Source organism: Suncus etruscus, chromosome 5 (genome assembly GCF_024139225.1).
Source record: "Suncus etruscus isolate mSunEtr1 chromosome 5, mSunEtr1.pri.cur, whole genome shotgun sequence".
Classification (NCBI taxonomy): Eukaryota; Metazoa; Chordata; class Mammalia; order Eulipotyphla; family Soricidae; genus Suncus; species Suncus etruscus.
In genome coordinates this window covers 92,689,413-92,710,804 of record NC_064852.1, presented here as the reverse complement: position 1 = coordinate 92,710,804, position 21,392 = coordinate 92,689,413, and the positions used below count along the sequence as shown (strand labels likewise).

At 39.8% G+C, this 21,392-nt stretch overlaps 1 pseudogene; it reads left to right on the top strand.

Moving 5' to 3' along the window:
• The first annotated feature begins 11,039 nt into the window (after positions 1–11,039).
• LOC126008628 (40S ribosomal protein S18-like) lies at positions 11,040–19,180 on the top strand (annotated as a pseudogene).
• The last annotated feature ends 2,212 nt before the right edge of the window (positions 19,181–21,392 follow it).

The window sequence follows — 21,392 nt, the reverse complement described above, 5'->3', positions numbered from 1 at the left end:
TCAAAATATAAGCAATTGGAGCAAGACAAAACTTCACACTCAGATTAAACTTTGATAAGGACAGACCAATGGAATAGAACTGAGAGAGAGAGAGAGAGAGAGAGAGAGAGAGAGAGAGAGAGAGAGAGAGAGAGAGAGAGAGAAATCCATTGGTCTGAAATTCTGTCCTTATTCCAGGATCTCATTGTTTTCATTACTACAAATTTAGATATAATTTTGTTTCTGCTGTGTAACCTGAAGCTCGGTGGATGTCTTGGGCCTCCTCTCCGCTGCTCTGTGGCCTGGGATTTTGATCCTCTCCGCCATTGTTCCCTAAGGGCTCGTCTTCTTCAGAGTTGAGCAGTCCCTCCCATGGACAGTGAGGCTGGTTTCTGCTGTGTAACCTGAAACACAGCGGAGGTCTTGGGCCTCCTCTCTGCTGTCCTGCAGCCTGTGATTTAGATCTCGCTATTGTTCCCTGGGGGCTCATCTTCGTCAGGGTGAGCAGTCCAGCCCACAAGGGTGGAGCCAGAGGAGCTCGGCTGTTCCGCTTAGCCAATGAACCCCACCACGACACTTAGAAAAATCCACAATACAAGTTTGACGATGGGAAAACAACGCAGGCCAACACCAGGCATAGAGAATGAAGATGGCAATTCTGATGACCCAAAAACTGCCAACCACCTAATTAGTTTCTCAGATATGGAGCTTAGAGAAGAAATATGGAGGATGTTCATAGAACTTAAAGAAAGCATAGATCGAGTTTAACAGAATACAAATAAGAATCAAAAGGAATGAAGATAGAATTAAAAAAAAACTCCAAACTTAAATAACAGGTCTGAAAAACAGTAAATAAATTGAAAACTTCAATGGAAAGCTTTTCCAAGAGGGTAACAGCAACTGAGCAGCAAACTTCTACACAAAGATGGCACTAAATCCCATGACAATTCTCTCTCAGTGTCTTAAATGCACCATTTAAGAAACACAGAGTGACTGAATCCAACCTTCTGCAGGAGTTGGGAAGGAGGAAGGGGGTATTGGTGGTGGGAATGTTGCACTGGTGAAGGGGGGTGTTCTGTTTATGACTGAAACCCAACTGCAATCATGCTTGTAATCATGGTACTTAAATAAAAATTTCATTTAAAAAAATAACAGGGGCCAGAGCAGTGATGCAGGCTGTAGGGCATTTGCCTTGCATGTGCTAACATAGGACGGACCAAAACAAAACAAAACAAATTTAGATATAATTTAAAGTTGGAGTAAAGAAACCTCCCATTTTCTTTTTCTTTTTTTTTTTATTTTACTTTTGGGCCACACCCAGTGATGCTCAGGGGTTACTCCTGGCTATGTGCTCAGAAATCACGCCTTGCTTGGGGGACCATATGGGATGCCAGGGGAATTGAACCACAGTCTATCCTGGGTCAGCCGCATGCAATGCAAAAGTCCTACTGCTGTGCCATTGTTTCAGCCCCTCCAATTTTCTTTTTCATAGGATTCTTTGAATATTCTGGGAACTTACAACTCCAGAATATATATTTTAACAATATTTTATCTGTGTCTTTAAAATGCCATAGGTATTTTCATAAGTACTGCATTATATCTGTATAGTGCTTTGAACAGGATAATCATTTTTAAGATATTAATCCTTCCAATCCATGAACGTAGTATGTATTTACTTTTTTTCCCCCTCTTTCTTTGTTTCTTTCAGTAACTGTTTCTAGCTTTCTTTTACTATCACCTCTATTGTTAAGCTGGTTCCAAAATATTTTACTTTTTTAGGCCTAAATATGAATGTGATTGCTTTTTTAGTTTTTCTCTCCTGTTTCATTGTTGTTTTGTTTCGTTTGGGTTTGGGTTTTTTGGGGTCACACCCAAAAAATCAGGGGTTAGTCCTGATTCTATGCTCAGAAGTCACTCCTGACAGGCTCTGGGGACCATATGGGATGCCGGAATTCGAACCCGGGTCTGTCCTCTGTTGGCCGCATTCAAGGCAAACACCTTACTGCTGTGTTATTGCTCCAGCCCCTCCTGTTTCATTGTTTGCATATAGAAATGCCTTGATTTTTTTTTTTTTGCTGATTTTGTAGCCTGCTACTATACTGTGTTTTTAATGAGCTTTTTTCTATTTCTTTTTCTTTTCTTTTTTTTTTTGTCTTTAGACTTTTCACAGTTAAGTACAATATCGTCTACAAATCGTGAGAATTTTACTTCTCTTCCAGTCTTGATAGCCTTACTATCTCTTGCCTAATTTCTACAGAGAAAGAAAAAGAAAAAAACCCAGAATGCTCTCTTTGTCATGTGTGGGATACAAAGAAATATAGTAAGGGAATAATAAATGCCAAATTTATAGAAAACTGCAAAGTGGTCATCAATAGGAAGTTTACCATGAGGTCATTATTTGGGGTGGGGGGGAGTGGAAGATGAGGAGATAAGGGAGGTGGAGAATAAGATGGGAGAGACACTGATGAAGGAGTGGTGCTGGAATATTTTATGCATGAAACCCTATCATTAACAATATTATAAATCGCATCATCTAAATGAATTTTTTAATTTTGCAAAAATATGAGTGGGTATAAAAAGGTAAATAATAGCAGTGCTGCTGAAAGAAAAAAGGCAAAATAAATCACTCTTTCCTCATTCCCTTTCCTATATACATTGACCACTAAGTGATAGAAACTTCTTTGTACCCTTTCCAATAACATGCCTTGTAGTAGAGTTATCTGGATTAAATATTATTGTAAATAATATGTAGACACCACTTAGAAGTCATAAATAGAGCTACAAACTTTTCAAGCTGGAAAAGCAGTAAAATATTATATAAGGGTGTGTGTGTGTATGTGTGTGCGTGCACACACTCAAGCATCCACACACATGTGCTGCCAAAGAGTTATAGATCATTATATTCTGGCTTTAATCCTTGAGATACAAACCAGAAGACTCTAAGAAAAGTGAGCACTTGTATGTCTCCAAGGAGACAGAGCAAATGGCAAAAAAAAAAAAAAAAAAAAAAAACCAGGATTACTACCCACCCAATTCTCCAGAAGTCTAACTGCCATCTTTCACCTGCTCCAAGGTGCCATCCTTTTTTTTTTTTTTATAAAGATATTTCCTTTGTGATACTGTTTTCTCTAAAGGAATCTGACCTCTGGTGTTGGTGTCCCTGATGCTTTGCTCTGTTACATTTTAAGCATTTTTCTTTTCCTGAATCTCTTCACTCTAACGATACCTACTGAGATGTCATTTCCTCACTTCTCTTTTTCTATTATCACCTTATCTGGCCTTTGCCCGCTCACTTTCTGCTGCATATGGCATGTTTCTGGATGCCCTTTTGTCCTCCCATCCTGATTTTATGAGACATATTTATTTCCATGTTTTCTGTATTTGCCTGGATGTATTCTTACAGTGCTGATGGTAAAACTCTTCTGTCTCAGCAGGAAACGATTGCTCACAGCAATTACGCCTGCTGTCTTCCTTTTCATTTTCCTTCAGCTCTTGATGAAATTGTGTTTCCAGAAACCCTATGAATTCTTTCTCGCCCTCTTACATAACTCAGTGTATTCAGCTATTTCGTTTTCATCCATATTTTTGCTTGGTTGCGTGGGTGGACATTAGGCTCATTTTTTTTCTCCAAATACTTTGGTGGCTCTTTTAGTTTTTTGTCTCTCAGATGATTCCAAACTTATTTCACCTCGACCCCTTTTCAAAAAACAAAAATCATTGTCCTTCCTACAAAAACTACCCACCTTCTTTAAGCCAACCAATGTAAAATACACACACCCCATCTGTACCTAAGTTTGCTACTGCTCCCCCCTGAATCCTCTTAGTGCCCCACAGTAGAGAAGAGGATATTCCCTTTGGGGAATCCTGCATGAGCACCAGTGCCCAAATTGATTACTTGAGATTCAGTCAACTTTGGTTGGGGTCTGAGTCATCAGCTGCAGAATGAGTCTATGAACCACAGAATCGAGTTACTATTTTTTGTGAATCTGTTTTTGATTTGTTGCTTGGGGGGACATTGGTGTATTTGCTCTTTGTGGGGAGGAGGAAAAAAGCTGTTAACTATGAGCTCAATCAGTACTAGAGTTTAGAATTTTTTATTCCTACCATTACTATGCTGGTGGTAGGAGATACATGTATCTATACATATAGGTGTGCCTGTGTGTATATAGTGTTTGAAGATAGATAGATAGATAGATAGATAGATAGATAGATAGATAGATAGATAGATAGATAGATAGATGGATGGATGGATGGATGGATGGATGGATGGATGGATAGATAGATAGATAGATAGATAGATAGATAGATAGATAGATAGATAGATAGATAGATAGATAGATAGATAGATAGATAGATAGATAGATAGATGATAGATAGATAGATGGATGGATGGATGGATGGATGGATGGATGGATGGATGGATGGATGGATGGATGGATGGATGGGTGGGTGGATGGATGGATGGGTGGGTGGATGGATGGATGGATGGAACATAGTGTGTGTATTTCTGGAAATGATAGTAGAGAATATTTTATTGGACTTGAATTGTGTGTTTCAGTATTTTTATAGGTTAATGAGTATTCAAACTTAAGCCATGGACTCCCCCTCACCCCACCCTTTTCCCCATTCTTCATTCCTCATGTCTTTTTTTGTTTTTTTTTGTTTTTCGGGCCACACCCGTTTGATGTTCAGGGGTTACTCCTGGCTAAGAGCTCAGAAATCGCCCCTGGCTTGGGGGGACCATATGGGACGCGGGGGGATCGAACCGCGGTCCTGATCCTTGGCTAGTGCTTGCAAGGCAGACACCTTACCTCTAGTGCCACCTCACCGGCCCCCCATTCCTCATGTCTTATTCTACTCTTAAGATGTAGATTCAAGCACTAAGCAAGAGCACCAGCAAAGTTAAAGGAGAAATCATGCCTTTACACATGCCACCGTTCTGGAGAAGCTAACAGGGTCTTGTAAAGGGGTTGGGAAAGAGGCAGAGAGGCAGAGGCAGGAAATGAAAGAGAATCCAAACATAATTCCAGCACATCAGGTTTTGGCTGTGCACCACATGATTGCTAGGTAGTAAATGTGCCTGACAGGCTATATCTGAGCCCAAGAATCTTGAGACTGGGAGTGAGTCAACTCATTTGGAGATTTTTCTAAATAGAAAAAGGAGAGAGAAAAAGAAAAGACTAAACCTCAGTATTGGTTGGTGCAGGAAGGAGTTAAGGACAGAACAGATCCTAGAAGCAATTCTATATAAACTTTTGAAAAGGATCTAGGGCTGGGGGTAGGGTCATAGGGAAACAGACAGAACTCCTTAGGCTTTCACTATAGCAACAGCTTTCATTCTGTGCATTTGTGCCATGTACCCTGGACTTTGAACCACACTGGGATGCCATCAAAGTTCCACCAGTGTAAACTGCATTTCTACTCCAACTGAGAACACATATTGGCAATGTCTGCGAGATAGAACCTGAGCTAAATTGGCTACAGTATGCAGCCTGGGCCTCACCCTGCTAGTTGATAAAGCAGATACAGTATAAAGTAAACCCACTCTAGAAGCAAGGAGCCCCAGTCAAACGCCACTCATTCAGATTTGATGCAAAGACTCATTCAGTCTTTGACCTTGGCACTTTATAAGATAGACAATAATTATATGCAAACAAATTCTGATGCAGAAAAAGTTCATATACATAAAACGTAAGGGCTAGAGAAAGCTTTATTCCATTTATTTCTTCAGATATATCAGCCAGCAAGTATTTTATCAAAAAGTTTAAGTATTTGAAAGATTGCTATGAATTTATAAAAAATAACCTGTGAACCAGATGATAATAATTTTAGAACCTTATAAATTAAAGCATTTTCTTCCTTCCTGTGAAGATGTCCAAAGTGTCACCAATGAAACTTTGAAAGACAGGATAATGAAGTAAATACTTGCTTCAAAAACTGAAGTCTTTGTCCTCATAGCCCTTCTTATGACATGTGTCCTTAAATGACATGACTATTTCAATTCCTTATTACCTTATCCATATAAGTATTGGAACATATCCATGAAAACAACCTTTCTTGGTAAGGATCAATCCAAGAAAAATACTCCTGACTATATGCCAAAGGTATCCCCTTGTCCACTCAAATGCAAATTGCTATATTGATCTTCCTGTCAAAAAAGAATATTATAACAATTACTTTATAAATATAAGAATATGACTGATCACATAATTATTGCTTTTACACTGTTAAAATGTTGCTATCTGGACTTCTTTGAGAAGAGGCAATAAGGACACAATTTTCTCATCTTCCAATCCTGACACCTGTTTAAATTACATCTGAGCATTTACAAGATGCATTCACTGCCATTACCTCATTTCTTCCTCCAAGACACCTTGAGAGAAAAACTAATTAGCAGCCCTATTTAATACATGGGAAAACTAAGACTGGAAATAACATTCTAAGAACAGTGTATTGAAAGGTAGAGTGAAGCTGGAGTTAATTCACTCCATACAGCACACAGTGAAGAAAAATTTTTTGCTATTGTATAACAAAATGTGCCAATATTTAGATCTGCAGAGTTTGTTGAGCTCATATTTTCCAAATGAGTAAAAGAAGCCATTATAAAAGCATGCATGGGTAAGAGATCTAGTCAAAGAACAGGCTAGGATAAGGTGACAGAGCATGAGAAGTTCATTGATAAGTTCAAGTTTTGTTTTGAAACTAATCTTTCAGAAACACCATGTCTGAACTTGGAGTAAGATCAACAGTGAATACTCATGATTATCTGAGAAGATTATTTTAATACACTTCCTTTCCAACTTCCTATTTACATGAAGTTGAATATTTTCATCTACTTTAACCCCTGCCAAAATAACATATCCTAACAGACCCCTCTCAACTGGGGCTCTATGCTCCTAGGGTGTTCAGAAACCCTGTTGTGCTATGGCAGTGGTCAGCAACCTTTTTTTTCAACTGAGCAAATCTCGCCAAAACCATGATTAAAATTTATTTTGAGAGCCACATTTTTTTTGTTTTTTGGGTTTTTTTGGGGGGGGTTTGTTTGTTTTGGCAGCACTCAGGGGTTACTCCTAGCTCTATGCTCAGAAATTGCTCTTGGCAGGCTCAGGGGACCATATGGGATGCCAGGATTCGAACCACCGACCTTCTGCATAAGAGGAAAACACCTTACCTCTATGCTATCTCTCCAGCCCCAAGAGCCACATTTTTAAAACTGAAAATACATAGGATGGTACACTGTTTTTAGTTTCAATAAGTTTTTATTGAGAATATTCTGCATGCAAGTATCCACATAGGTCGGGAGGATACAAATAACATAACTAATAAAACAAAAACTTTAGAATGATATTATTTATCGATAATGTTAAATTCTGTAAAATTTGCCTTACAATGTAGAGAAAATTACATCCTGACAATGACTGACAAAGTCACAAACACTAATGTGAACATTGGCCTTTCATTTCCTTGGATAGTTTGAGTAAGTCAAATTTGTATGTTGTTGTTTTTAATTTTAGGCACGATTCCAGGTTCTCATCAATTTACTCTTGATAAGATTCATGCTTGAAAATGATTGTTCACATAAATATGTAGACCCGAACAAGGAAAGAACAGCAAACGCTAGCTTTTTTAGTTGATTATATGAGTCAGGAATTCTATTCCAGGTGTTAAAAATCAACATATCTTCCTTCTCCAGGTCTTTCAAAACAGACCACTTGTGCTGTGACCTAAGTTCACATATGTGTTTCTCCAATCTTTCTAAATTAGCACAAAGACGTTCAAATTTCGAGCTCCACAGTTCTTTGTCTTTTTTAAACCCAGCAATAGCATTTCAAAGTTGCCAATGTCGATATTAAAGGGAGAAAATTTTAATTTTGTTACAGTGGCATCCAGAGATTTTTTTTAACAAAAGCCAATGTTGCTTTGCTGTTTCTGAAATCCTGAAACCTCTTGAGAACAGCTTCCCTCATATTTAAAAGTGCTGTGAGGTTTTTTATTTTATTTATTTTATTTGGGGGGGGGGGTTTAGGGCCACACCCGTTTGATGCTCAGGGGTTAATCCTGGCTAAGCGCTCTGAAATTGCCCTTGGCTTTGGGGGACCATATGGGATGCCGGAGGATCGAACCGTGGTCCTTCCTTGGCTAGTGCTTGCAACGCAGACACCTTACCTCTAGTGCCACCTTGCCAGCCCCTAAAAGTGCTGTTTTAAAATAGGTAATGTCAATAACAGAATTATTTTCTTAGTGATGTTTCAACAGGCTTGGAAGATGAATCAAAGTTTCTCTGTCAAAATCTTGAGCAAAAACAGATCATTTGTTTTCAAACAAAACAAATTCTTCTTCTAACATCAAAAAAAATTGTGTTTCCTTTCCCCTGTAGTTTATGATTAAGCTGATTTAGATGTGAAGTAACATCCATCATGAAATACAGTTTTTGAATCCACTGATCGTTTGTTAATTCTGGATAGTGAACACCCTTCTCGAGGAAAAATGCTTTGATTTCTGATAATAAGTAAGCAAAACGTTTCAAAACGTTTCCTCTTGATAACCAAAATGTGCTGAAAATTTGAAACCCTACAATATGGAGATGAAACAGGTAAAAGAGAAAAACCTTTTAACAATCTTTAAAAGCAAGGACAGTGTTTCAGAGAAAAGTAGTGATTTCACTGAAAGGAAAAAAAATATATTGACACTTTAGTGCAAGGGTCTCAAACTCACAGTGGGCCATTTGAGGCCCTCCATACATTTTGTGGCCTTGCCCTAGAGGAATCTTTTCTTGTTTTGTTTTGTTTTAGTTTGTTTGGGTCACACCCCCCAATGTTCAAGGCTTACTATTGACTTTGCACTCAAGGATCACCCCGACTTTGCCTCCTGCGGCCCGCAGGTAAATTGAGTTTGAGACCCCTGCTTAGTGTGTGCTGCAAAAAAAAAAAAAAACTAAAATACACACAAAAACAAAAACAGCACTTCGTTAAAGGCATATGATATATCATAAAGGAACTATGATAGAGTGCCTGAAACATTTTAAAAATAATTTTTTATTTAAGCGTATTTGTTACAAAATTATTCATACTTGAGTTTCAATCATAAAATGTACACCACCCTTCACCAGTGCACTTTCCCCACCACCAATGTCCCTTGTTTCCTTCCCCTTTGCCCTCCTCTGCCTATGTCAGGGGCAAGCATTTTGCTTTTTTCTCTCTATCTTTCTTTTCTTTTATGACACTGAGGTTTGCAAAATTTTCTTTATGATACCGTAGTTTGCAATATTGTTAATTAAAGGGTACCATGCATGTCACTTATCCATTTTCAGCATCCAGTTCTTGTCCAGAATGATATGCTCCAACTATCAATGTCATAATGTACCTTTCTCTATTCTAACTGAACTCACCACTTTTTATGGCAAGCTTCCTATCATGGACTAGTCCTCCTGTCTTTCATCCCTATTTTTTCTAGATATTATTACCATATTGCCATTTATTATTCTTATATGCCACAAATTATTATTCTTTGTCTACACCTCTTCTTCTGACTCATTTCACTCAGAATAATAATCTGATGTGTTGATGTATGTATTGATGATGCACTGTGCATGGCTCAGTGTTTTTGTGTAGTCACAAGAAACAGAAGTTGCACACCCGTACATTGTATCCACTCATTGTATGATAGGCTGGATTCAAAAAAACTCCCTGTTGAACTAAATTCTGTGACAGATGACACAGTAAAGAAAATTTGTGAAATTCACAAATGTGATCAAATCCAGGCTATTCACCACCCTGTGTGACCGTATGGATGCCCACTACTAGCATCTTCTCCATGAAGAAGTGAAGTGACTGTTCAGGGGAAGAATGTTCTCTCACCTTGTTGGCAAGAAGGAAGAAGTAGTGCAGTTCCTGTGAGAGCAGAACTCAGACTTTGTACAGCCCCAGTTGGACAAGGAATGAGTAGCTAAGCTTGTGTATTTGGCAGACATTGTTCATTTTCTCTTTGAATTTAATATTTCTCTGCAGGGGAGTTTTACAAGTAGTTTTTACAGTGAGACATAAGATGGATGTGTTCAAAAAAGAATCTGATTCTGGGATAGCTGTGTCTGAGAAGGAGATATTGAAATGTTTCCACTCTTGCAAAAAATTTTCTGATTGTCACTTATATTATGCAGAAAGTCATAATTAATATGAAAAACAGCATTTAAGGGCATTAGCTCACAACTTTAATCATGAGTACTCTGAACATGGGAATCCACGGAAAAGAAAACTCTGGGTTGAGAATCCCTTCATGGAAGATGCTCACTCTTGTGCAAAATAAAAAGTGCTTTAAGATCACTCCAGGCACTGTATTTCTAAACCCCACCCAACCTGGTCTGAAGAAGCAGGGTAGCAGGAAAGAAATAATAAACCAAGCTAGCCAGGAAAGGATGATCATGGAGTCCATGGCCTTTTACCTTGTACTCTCTGCCTCCAGCCCAAAAAGCTAGAACACCTCTTTCTTTATTAAAACCAATTCCCAATACCAGGAGGCTTCAGGTCAAGAGAGAAAGACAAAACTACATATTCAGTGGACTTTTACATATCAGAGGAAGAGGATTAAGAAAGGATGACGCTGGGGGAACACCTTTGTTAAGGGTTGATACTGGGTATCATCTTACACTCTTGGAGCCGTCCGTAGAGGCTGCACACAGGGTGCGCACTGACAGAGGCTAGAAGCAGAGTCCTGACTCCTGGAGCGGCCGCCCGGCACTCAGAAGAGCCAAATTAAAAGTGTAAAGAGCCACATGTGGCTTGCGAGCCGCAGGTTGCCGCCCACTGTGCTATGGCAAGGGCAGACTGCTCTCTTAATAAGGATGAAGATGAAAAGAGGGGGCCGGAGAGATAGCATGGAGGTAAGGCGTTTGCCTTTCATGCAGAAGGTCGGTGGTTTGAATCCCGGCATCCCATACGGTCCCCTGAGCCTGCCAGGAGTGATTTCAGAGCATTAGAGCCAGGAGTAACCCCTGAGTGCTGTCGGTAGTGACCCAAAAACAAAAAACAAACAAACAAACAAACAAAAAAGATGAAAAGAGAGAAATGGATGCTGAGGACAGAGAAGCAACACCGCTGCCCACCAGTGGAGACAGTCCAAGTCCTGAGTGGGACTTTACCTGCAGCCCACACCAGCCTCCTCCTCATGAGAACTGTGAGCCCCCACAGAAGTGGGACTGATGACTCTCTATGACTCCAGAAAATCCCTTTAGTGTGTTATTTGGAGAAAAAAATTTTTGTTAACTTTTTGCAGTTTCATGCACTGTTTCTCGGGTGGGTAGACCAAAAGTCAGATACTCTCAACATCCAAAACCCAGGATTTTATTGTGAAAGATACCAAGAAATGTGAAACAGATGAAAAGAGCCATTTTCAGCATCATCACTATTGAGTAGATGGACATTTCCAAAGCACAGGCCCAGAACTGAAGATAGAATGGGACTGGGGTGGTTTCATAGGTTAAATCATGGCAGAAGCATTATAAATTACTAATAGAATACTAACTTTGAAATCTATTTATTGTTTATGTTTTTCTTTTCTTTCTTTCTTTCTTTCTTTCATTCTTTCTTTCTTCTTTCTTTTCTTTTCTTTCTCTTTCTTTTTGTCTGTTTTGTTTTGGGATCACACCTGGCTCAAGGGTTACTCCTGGCTCTGAGCTCAGAAATCACTCCTGGCAGGCACAGAGGACCTTATGGGATGCTAGGATTCAAACCACTCTCTGTCTTGGATTGGCTGAATGCAAAGCAAATGCCCTACCACTGTGATATCTCTCCAGTCCTCTTGTTTATCTTTTTCAAACTTCCATAGTAAACTCTTTAAAATGGAAATACAGTTGTTCATTTTCTCACATGAGAACCTTGACCCTTAAAATGATCAATAAGTGGTAGAAATTTCTATATAATTGAAGAGAAATTCCTGCATTTCAATTTACTGAACACTTAATTCGGAGTCCAATGAAAAATATATTATTTTAGAGGAAAAATCTTATTTCCAAATAACTCTTCCAATATTGATTAAAGAGATGAAAGAAGGCTAGCAGGTAGGGCATTTGTCTTGGATGGGGCCAACCCATGTCTGATCTTTGACATCCACCAGGAATAACCCCTGAGCACAGAGCCAGGAACAACCCCAGAGCACCTAGAGGTGTTGCCCAAAAATAAAAACAAAGTGGTGAAAAGCAACACACTTTGTTAATTTACACACCCAGAAATAGATTGAAAGTGATTGATCTGATCCTTGTGATAATGACTTTAAGGTCCTCTCCCTGGTCATGTATAGTTATCACACATATGTTATATAAGCAACTCTACTTAACTACAAAGACAAATGACTTCATTTATTATCTCAGGCATTTCTTCAACATATAAACTCTGGCCATTATTTTCTGCATTAATGTCTGAGTGTAATGAATTTCTCCATGAACTATTATTAATTCTTTTATGTATTTAATCTTTCATTTCAACAATTCCTAAGTGTGTAGAAAGTTATCTTTTAAGTTTTATGGTAAAGAAATCAGAAACAATATTTATAAATAATATCTTAAATTACCTAGTAAGTACAGCAGATAACGCTCTTTGATTGATGACTCCAAAACTTCTATTATATTAACATTTGTATTTATACTAGGTACCACACCTGAAATTTAAATAAGGCACTATATGTATAGGTTAATCACCTCAGTAAACAGATTGGAATTCTTCGGAAATTTTCCTTAAGAATTACTATAAGATAAAAATGTTTTCTTGTTTTAACTATTTTCCCTCCTTTGAAACTGAAGCTTTATTTTCATTTATAATTGTTATGTAATTCTATGAGAAGCCTCACTGCAAATGACTTTGAAATGCAGATACAGGCCTATACTAAGGGTCCAAAGGGTTCATCTCATTTAACAAAACACCCGCTCTTTGGTAAAAGCAATTCTGAATTTTCACTCCAAATTGCCTAAGTCCAGCATAGAAATGATGTGTAAATGAAGTACTCCCTGAATAGATATTAAAGGAGCATTAAGACGGAAGACAAAACTGTCCATCATTTCAATGGGCCCAGTCCAAAGGTGCTTGAGTCTCTGACACAACAGTGTGTGACAGCTTCATGGGCATTGTTTCAAATGGCTGAGTCCAAAAATCAGTGGAAAAGAGAAAATGAAAATAAGGTCAATTAAGTCCAGATAGCAGACACTGTGAATCACTTTTGGAGATCAAACAAGCCAATCTGATCAACAGGCACCTTTTGTTTTGTTTTGTTTGTTTCTTTAGGTCACACTCAGTGGTATCCAGGGTTTACTTCTGGTTCTGGGCTCAGGGAACATTCTTGGCAGAGTTTTGGGTAAACTATGGGGTACTGGGGATTGAACCCTAGTTGACCATAATGCAAGACCAATGGCCGACTCAACTGTGCTTCTCTCAAATCCTCCACAGAAAACTTTTCATGTAGTTTTGCTTTAAATAAATGATGAACAACTATTATACAAGTAAGTCAATCAGCTACATGTTGTCTGGATCCTACCCCTGGCAATGTTTTGGCGGTGTTCCCCAGGAAGTGGTCCCAGGAACAGTGAGTGAGGAGGAAGCAGTCTCCTGGACATTGCCTGCCAAACTTTGTCTCATGTGGTGAAGGTGTGCAGGAGGAAAGGTGATGACTCATCTTTTGCTATAACTGTTCAGAATGAGAGTTTTGCTTTTTCCCAGCCAAGGACTAATATTAGTATATTTTTCCTCATACAATAGTCCACCTTCAGTAATAACAGATCTTTTCTTAGAGGAAAAATAGAACAGGAGCTATTAAAGAATTCTACACACCCCAGCACCTACATTCAAGCTTTGAACCTGGTTGGTATTCAAAATTTCATCATACAATTCAACCTTAGGTTACTTCTTAATTATTAAGAATAGATTTATACCATTCATCCATGTACTTTTATCCAAACCCTAGATCATGTCGAGCCAGAAATTCTGTGTCACAGAACATAACATCACTTAGATTGTGAGAAAATTGTCCACAATTTTGTCTCAGTAATATCATATCAGTCTCTATTGAAACTGTCAACGTACTGAATATTCTACTTCCCAGTTGTATTGTGAATAACTATATCTTAATTTTATCATCAAAAAATATGTTGCCAAGAATTAAGTATAGATGTTTAGGTCATGTTATAAAAGAGTACATAGACTACACCAGGCTGCTTAAGGTTTCTGTTGCACCAAATGGAATAGCTGCTTTACGAAGGAGAGTGAAATGTTGACTGGTAAATTAGGGATTTCCATAAACCAACACATATCAATAGGCATTGTTATCAAGCAAACTCCAAGTTTCTATTCACAAAAATAATATCCAGGGGGGGGGCAGAATTATAGCAAAGCAAGTAGGGCACTTGCAACCCACCTGGCTTCCATCCCTAGCTTCCCAATGGTCTCCTGAATCTGCCGGGAGTAATTTCTGAGCACAGAGCAAGGAGTAACCATCAGGTGTGTCCCCCAAACAAAAGCCTGTCCATTTATAAAACATATTTAATCATAAATAAGAAAGTCATCAGAGATTTTGTTGTTTCTTCTACAAGATACTTTTCCTAAGGATTGAGTGTATTTTCCCACAGGATTTCAGTTTTCACTAAAACCCTAAGTAAGCAATGGCTAGTGATGTCATCACCCAGGGTCTTTCTTCATTGTATCCCTGTCTCTATTCTCTTTCTTTGAGATCTACAATTCCTTTCAAAAAAAAAAAAAACACTCAGATCAGAAAAGACATCAACTCAAATATGTTCACTATTTCTATTTCCATACAAGCTCAATATACTGACTTTGCCAAAACAATTAAACTTAAAACTATGAGTCACTAGGCAAACAGTTCCCTTGATGACTTTATCAGTCTCATGCTGGTGATCCCAAAGGTAACTGTTGAACTCTGGGTCAGGGAAAGATTACAAACAGACAAGTTTACATTCAGTGCATGCCCCCTTCCTATGTACTTTCAAAACATTATAATTTATAGCCAAGCTACTCACTTGCTACAATTCTTGAAAGTCAGCCCATGACTCAGGAGTTTGAAAAAAGGGGCAGATAATAATAATATTAATAACAAATATAAATGTAAACTGAAAAACCTTATAAACTTTTAAAAACTGATCCACTCTGACCAAAGTAAACATGAGAAGCAAGGGTGTCTAAGGGGTTTTCCCTGAGTCTATAGACCTTGTGAGTCATTTTCTCATTCTGTACTCTTGTTTTCTTTTGCCTGTAGGGGAAAAACACTTCAGATAAGAATAAATTTAAAAATTCATTTGAGAAATTAGACAATATTTGAGAAAGTCTTTTCCTTGCTCTAATCAGTCTCAGGGTTCTGTACACATTTGCCAGTGTTAAGATTTTTGCCATGTATTTTGTTTTCTTTTTTTTAATCCACTTACCAGACCATAATTCTCTCTCTTTTTTGTTTTTGTTTTTGTTTTTGGGTCACACCTGGCAGTGCTCAGGGGTTACTCCTGTCTCTGCGCTCAGAAATCGCCCCTGGCAGGCACAGGGAACCATATGGGATGCCAGGTTTAGAACCACCATCCTTCTGCATGTAAGGCAAATGCTCTACCTCCATGCTATCTCTCTGGCCCCAAGACCATAATTCTCTCTTGCAGAAAAATCACAAAGAAACCAAAATTATGGAGACTAAATACCTCTCTCACCTACCAAGAACTCTATGATTTTCACTATGCTGAGTGAAATTCACTCAGTTTTTTGTAAATTGCTAAAATTTAAAACAAAATACCAGTATTCTGGGGACTGAATAGTACAGGGTTAATACATTTGCCTTGCATGCTGCTAATCCTGATTCAATTCCTGGTACAACATATGCAGCCAATCCTGTTTCAAATTTCAAGAACTCCAGACTAAGCCAGGAGTAAGCCCTGTTCACAGCTGGTCATGACAAGAGAGAGAGCAAGGGTGGAGGAGGAGAGCCAGAGAGAGATAGAGAAAGAGACAGAGAGAGACAGACATACAGAGACAGAGAGAGGCGAGAGAGAAGAGAATAAAAATAAATAAAGAAGAGGAAAAGAAGAAGGGGGAAGAGAAGGAAGAAAGAAGAAAAAGAAGAGGAAAAAAGGAGGAGGAAAGAAGTATGATTTTTCACTATGCTGAGTCAAATTCATTTTAGATGTTTTAAAATTCCAAGGATTTTTTTTAATATTCTGAGGAACATAATTTAGTGTTTTATTACTTTTTGTGAGGGAGCACACTGGTGATGCTCAGGGGTTACTCCTGGCTATGTGCTCAGAAATCACTCCTGGCTTGGGGAGGATTTGAAATCTTGGTGTAGCCCAAAAATTAATATATATGATATAGTTACATATTTTATATACTATATATTTATATATTATATAATCACATATATAATAAATAAATATAATAAAACCTGAGGTGGTTATAGTGATGCATTCCTAAAGCCTAATAGTGCTATCAATTTAGTGTTCAATGAAAGTTTTTTAAATAATTTCTAGTGACCAAAGTGAATTACAAATCTTTCACAGTAATATTTAAGGTATATAGTGACAATAAATCAGGGCTATTCGTACCACCAGTGTTGTCCTCCCTCCACCCCTGTTCCCAACATGCATCCCATATCTCCCTCACTTGCGCCCCGGACTGCTAGTGTAACTGTTCCCCTCTGTGTATAGTTTGTTGTAGATTGGGCATAGATTCTGTTGTCATTCAATGAAAGTTTTTAATAAGATGCCAGAGATCACTGAAAATTATTTTCTTCCAAAAGACTTTTGCCAAAAGTAAATTAAAATTGTGTAGATTATTAGTGATTCTGCAAATGTTAGTGTATGGCACTTGGACTTGGACACATCCCTTGAATAACCCCCATTGTAATGACAGTTGAACCTGGACACACCCCTTGGATGAGCCCCCTTCTCATGCTGGGTATAAAAGAAAAAACTTGGACAGTTATCGGTGGTCCCAGGATAGTGACCAGAGCAGTGCTTGCTCCTCCACAGGGGCCCAGAGATAAAGATTCGGAGAGATGCTACCTGCTTGTATCTATCCCTTTTTCTTTCTTTCTTGTACTAGCCTCCCTCCCCAACTCTGTAGAGTGAATTTCCATCTATCTCTCTCCCTCTCTCTGAAACCCCTGGGCAGTGGCAGGCCTCAGACTCCAGGAAGAATAAAAAGTATACTTGATTTCCCTTTCTCTTCTCTTTTCTCTGTCCAGGTCTGGTGGTTGCTACATGTTGCATCCCTGGGTGGGCTCTTGCAGCAGTGGGGCCTTGCCCCAGTGTGCAGTCCTCCAACCCTGGTGGCCATGGCCCTTTGCAATTAGTGGTTACCATATTTATTCTAGTATAATGAGCAAATTTTTCTACCAAAAAAAAAAAAAAGAAAGAAATCAAAGTTTGGGTGCGGGTCATAAACAAGGTCTGGGGTGGGGTGGCAGTGGCAGTTGGTCCAATGAGGGCACAGGAGAATTGTGAGTTCACATTGTGCCTTTTCTGGGCTGCGAAGGAAAAAAAAAAAAACTCAAGAAACCTGGCCTATCTCTCGTGACATCCTGGTTTGGTTCAGACATTATGGAAAGGCATGCCAGAGAAATAAATGATCATCAAGAGTTTTTTGAAGACAGGCATCAACAATCAAATAGATGGCACAGAAGACGATCTGCAGTGGAATTCAGACTCAGAAGAAAGCAAAGAAACTGGAGAAACAGATGTTCCTGCCACTGGGACACTGATGAAAAATTAACTCGAGAAGAATGGGAACAACTCTTTAGAGTATCTGATGATGAATATGACTTGAAAACATTTTAATAAATGTCGTTACTGGTCATTTTATTTCGGTATTGTGTTTATACCAGTTTACATTGTCAATAAATGATTTTTATCATGGCTGCACGTGTTCAACTTTTTTTGTCAATTACAATGCTTGGTGTGAAACAAAATTTTATACCAATTTTTAATAGAAAATTAGGGGTGCACGATATACATGAGTGTGTGTTATATTCAAATAAATACGGTATGCAACCTGAGAAAGACTAATTGTAGGAGAGTGGAAGAACGGGGAGATGTTAGTTGGTGGGTACAAAGTTTTGATGGGTACATTCTGGAGATCTAATATATGGAAAAATGATTAGCAGTTAGATAAATGAGTCAAAGCCTCATGCTTTGTATGCAGAAGGTCCCAAGTTCGGTCTCCAGCACCACATGGCTCCTTGAGCACTGTCCAGCATAGCCATGGTGGCCCCAGCTCTGCTGGCCCTGAATGGCACTTCATTCAAAGGCACTGCATCAACCCTCATGGTTGGAACATCGGGTAGAGTATCACCAGAGTCTCTGATTTCCCAAGTTCCCTGAGCCCTGGAAACATCCCCTCAATTATAAATAAAGAGCACTCTATTATTTAAGTTTTTCCAAAATAATAGATATTTTTAATTGGCTGGCTGTGCTCAGGTCTTACTATTGGCTCTATGCTCAGGGATCACTCCTAGCTGAGCTGAGAGTGGAGGGGCCGTAAAGTGGTGCTGGGGATCAAACTTGAGTCAGTTTATATAAGGCCAATGCCCTACCCACTGTACTAGCTCTCCAGTTCCTAAAATATTAGATTTTAAATATCTTCAATATCTTGAATAATAGATCATCAGTATCTTCACTATATACCTCACATAGTCACATGTCATATGTGAGGTGACATTTATTAACTTTAGTGAAGCCCTCATTTCATAATAGTTATATAAGTGAAGACATTATGTTCTACTATATAGTATTTATTAAAATTGAATAACCTTCCACTGCAGGCCTACACGCAGCTTCTGTGCCACCGCCATGGGTGTGGGCTGAAGATATGCTCATGTGGTGTTGAGGAAAGCAGACATTGACCTCATGAAGCAAGCAGGAGAGCTCACTGAAGATGAGGTGGAGCGCGTGATCACCATTATGCAGAATCCACTCCAATACAAGATCCCTGATTGGTTCTTGAACAGTCAGGTTCTGGCCAATGGCCTGGACAACAAGCTCCGTGAAGACTTAAAGTAACTGAAGAAGATACGGGCCCACCGGGATCTGCGCCACTTCTGGGGACTTCGAGTCAGAGGCCAGCACACCAAGACCACAGGACCTCATGGCCACACTGTGGGTGTGAACAAGAAGAAATAAGTCTGTAGGCTTCGCCTATAATAAATAGTTTATACGCTTAAAAAATTGAATAAATCTAGAAAAAACAAATTGATAGTGTTTGCATTTCAGGTACCCCCTCAAAAGGAATAGTGCCTAAGTGGCATTAAATATACTTTTATTAAAAAAAAAATATATATATACACTTTTATTTTATTTTAGCATTTTCTGGTATTTGAGTGGGTATTTCTGGAAGCCAAACAAAATACTGAAGGGATTTTTTTCCCCCTGATCACTTACAATAGGCTACATTAATAATGTTAGAGTGCCAATAATGATACTTCTACATAAAAACAACACTCTCCAGAATTGCTCTAATTCGGCAGTGTCAGCAGTGCCCCAGACTCTTAAGTGGAAGTTCCCTGTATATGTATGACTAGTTGGAAAGAGCAGTTTCCTCATTGCTGACACAGCAGGGGAGGTGAGGGGCCAGAGTAAAGGGGTTCTTCGGCCCAACTGTGGCTGCCACGATCAGCCTAGAGCAGGTGGCAGCACAGCTGTCCTCATCGGCCCATGACCCCATTCTGGAGTTTTGTCTCTGGAGCAATGATAGGCTTGGGGTGAGCTTAAAGGTACTTTCCAGTACTCTAAGATTGTCATTCTGGTAAAGAGTAAGAGTCATTTATTTTCATCCCTTAGACAGGGCTGGGTTCTCACCTGACTGCCCCTGGAACTGGGGTCAAGAGCACTGAGTGAGTTCATGGGGCTTTCAGGGAGCACTCAGACTGGGGTGCAGAAGGAACAGATGTGAGAGAGATGGCTCAGAGGCAACATCACAAAGACCCTGGGAGAAAGGCCAACTAGGAATGCAGAGGAGGGAGAGGGAGGCATCTACTAGAGGAGCTGGGAAGGTGGGATCTATCAGATCATCTGTGCATGCCAAGTTGCAGGGGAGAGGTTGGTCATGGGAGAGCCCGAAACCCAGTGTGTTATGGGAAAAGGAGTCGAGGTGGAGAAACACAGGTCTTCCTCCTGCTGATGGGAAGAGCTGCTCAAGTCTGTATGCATGACAATGATCAGAGCCCAGAGGAAGGGCAGTGAGGCAGTGTCTTCATGTTGGTTCTAACTGGGGAGTCCCCCAGAAGGAAGAGGCTCCTGGGCCTCAGCCATGTGCTGCCCCCAACCAACCAACCATTTCTGAGTAGGGTACAAGCATGCTCCTAAAAGCTGAGGAAGTCACAGCTCACAAAACAAAGTGAAGATCCTGCCTCTGGGAAACTTACTTTCTAGTGGGAAAAAATAAATCAATAAAAATCATACAACACTCCAGATGGCAAAAGTGCTGCTACAGAATATAAAGCAGGAAAGGATATCGAGAGACCAAATCAGGGGGCATTTGTACTTTTCAGAGAGTGGAGCCCAGGTGGCATGAGGTGAAGATCCAAAGTGGTGAGGGCACAAACTTGCCAGTTTTGAGGGGCTAGAACATGCAGGATAAACAGGCAGTGCAAGGGCACTGGGACAGGATTGTGCCTGGCAGGCTGGGGGAACAGGGAGTGGTCAGGCAGAAGGAAATGAACAGGAGGAGGAGAGTTGGTCAGAGAGCAAATCCAGTTCCAATGTTCGCTCACCTTGAATGAGCTGGCAGGCACTGGTCCCATAACAGGATCACTCTGGCCGCTGAGTCAGGGACAAGCAGAAGCTAGAATGGCAGTGAATGAGGAGGCGGCTGCAGGATCCTGCCAAGAGATGGCGGGACTTGGAGCCAGTGGTCACCGTGATGGTGCAAAGAGGCAGGAGATGAAGCCAAGAGGACTTCCTGGCCCGTTGAACATAGGATGACTCTGCAGTTTTTGGCTGGAGCCACTAGAAAGTTGGCCTTGCCAGGCTCTGCAGAGGGGGAAGCTTCAGGTGGAGATGGCCTAAGCCAGGACTTGACTCACATTGGCCACTGTGGGACGTGGTCAAGGAAAACTGCTACGTTTTAATACGTGCTGGTTTTAGACACTGGGGGCAGATGGTTTTATTTCCGTGAGAAAAGGTAAAGGAGGGTTTAAGAGGGTTTCCTTCCCTCACTTTACACAGAGCAATGGGATCACGGAATTGCCAACGAAGTGGACGTGTGTCTTCTGAGGTCTGCAGAGCTGACCCATCAGAGGAACTACTGCTTGCTGCAGACTACCTCTGTACAAGCAGGAGAGGGGTGAACACTCAAGCCTTGCCTCCTGCTCCCCACTTCATGGAATGAGGTTTGTTTTGTTTTTTGTTTTTTTTGTGTGATGGTTTTTGTTTTGTTTTTTTGGGGTTT